We start from the raw sequence: 2,328 nt of genomic DNA, 5'->3' as shown, positions 1-2,328 counted from the left end.
ATGGGCAGCCGCACAGACCTCTATGTCATAGCCAACGGTACTCTGACTGCTGTGAGGTACTGGAATACTGGATCCAGGTCTGGGAGCTAATCCCCCAGGACACCATCTGCCGAATCATCAAGAGCATGCTGATGTTGTCAGGAGTGCATACAGGCATGTGGGGGCCACACAATTCTGAGTCACATTATGAGTTGGTGTGATGGAATTCACACAGCTTGGATGAGCCTGTTTCAGTTTTTCACTTTGACCATGGGTTGATGATTTTGGTTTCCACTGACCATTGTTATGTCATTTTGTTCTGAACAAATTATACAATGTGCATTAGTAAAGGTTTTCAACTTCACTCATTTGTTCATCAAGATACAATGTGTAATTTAAGTGTTTCTTTAAAATTTTTTTTAGCACTATATATTTATACTATTGTCAACAACTCCCATATAGAGCTAAACTTACAAGAAATAAATCCTGCTAACAAAGCACTGTTTGTGTATGCATAGCCTGATATCTGTCATTCTGTTATTGCTTAGCTAAGAGTACATAATTAATTCCAAAATGGTCACAGGAAACAGTCATATAGAAAATACAGCATAAATATAAATATTCTAAAAAGTAACTAAAATAGCATAAAATAAGTAAAGCTAAAGTATGGCTATATATTTCTATTACAATAATAAGGCCTGGTAATAGTGTGCATTACTTGTGAAAATTGAGCAGATGCTATGCAGTACAGGACGACATAGTCTTATGTAATAATATGACTGTCATCACAGGAAAGGACAGTGATAATATATAACATTTTATAAGTTCACCAGTTATCTAGAGGGTCTCCAAAGTGCAAGATTGAAAGTGCAAGAACTCCATAGTGGTCCTAAAACTATTAAAACTAGCAAGCCACGCCACTGCACTGTGACATTTCTTTATTGCCATGAACAAAATCACTAGTTTTTTCTCCCTCCAGCCATTTTCACATCAAGCCACTGTTAAATGTTATTGGAAGGTTGCCAAGAAAATATCTGCAGCACATTATTCAGAAGATGAACACCTTCAGTTTTGCCACTCTGTGAATTCTCAATAAAAGATCAATGTTTGTAGACTATTATGTACAAATGAAATCCCTTAGTTACTAACAGATTGGCTTGAAATTTGTTGAGCGCATGTATGCTCCCTTTACTTTTATGAACATTTAACTACACAATAAATGTGTCCGCCTCTAGAAGCAGCCTTTTCTTTTATTTTTTTTACTCACTGCTGATTACAGTATGTCAGTGGTCTTGCACAAGAAAAATCACTATTCACATTTGGACATGCTAATAGGCTGATGACAAATGTCAGTGAATCTTGTGTTTGACATCTTCCTTCAGAAGAAGCTGAAAAGAACCTCTAGAAATCAGCAGTTTGAATCTCTCTCCTATTATTATGGAAGTGAGTGAAGAATGAGAATGAACAAAAACATTACATGGGGACGTAGTAAGCTGTTCCAACACTTTAAAAATGACTGTAAAACACATCTATTCACCCTGATCTAAAGGAAGCTGTTCATCATGGTCTAATCAAAGGGCTGAACAAAATGTGAATTAGACACATTGTACATTCAGTACTTGTTGGAAAGTCAGGCATTCGAACTTTTCACTAGGAACATTTCTGTGGAATTTAGTGAAAAGGTCAGATTTAGCTGACAATTTTCCAGGATGCAGTTACTCTATCAAGATATCAACATGGCAGCTCACAATGGAAATGCTGTTCAGAAATGCCATCACAACAAATCCCTCAGAATGCTTCTGGGTTTGAGTTTCAGCAGCACAATACTTTAAAGCTGTTATGACTGTGGATTTCTAACAGTCTTGTTTCCTGTGTGTGCCTCCTTTCAACACATACTGTATAGTGAAGCTGTATTGCATTACATTTTCTTAAGCACAGAATGTGTAATGCATAAACAATAAATAGAGCTAAATAAAATAAGGGCAGTGAATATCCAAGTGTAAGAGAGCAAAAGGTTTGATTATTCTCTAAAAATGCATTTATACAAGAGTATGTTGCATGAAACCGACTCAAACAAATAGCCTACAATTCACTCATGTAATTTCTTTTAATATCCTCTCCTGTGAGTGGCCTGATTATGTACCCTTTTAAGGTCGTCATCAGTTGTGATTACTCCATACACTGCTAATCTGAGCCCAATGCTTTTAGCTTGTAAAATATCAATATATGAAATGTCACAGGACAATAAGAGAAATGGCGTCTGGTTGACTTGACTCTGTGGTCTATTGGATAAATACACCCATACACCAGGTGTAAATTTATGCATTGTGAAGATTTATTAAGCATTAC

The sequence above is a fragment of the Monopterus albus genome, unplaced genomic scaffold (assembly GCF_001952655.1).
Source record: "Monopterus albus unplaced genomic scaffold, M_albus_1.0 scaffold96.1, whole genome shotgun sequence".
In the NCBI taxonomy this organism is placed as follows: domain Eukaryota; kingdom Metazoa; phylum Chordata; class Actinopteri; order Synbranchiformes; family Synbranchidae; genus Monopterus; species Monopterus albus.
The sequence above is the reverse complement of the archived record's forward strand: the minus strand, read 5'-3'. Positions refer to the sequence as shown.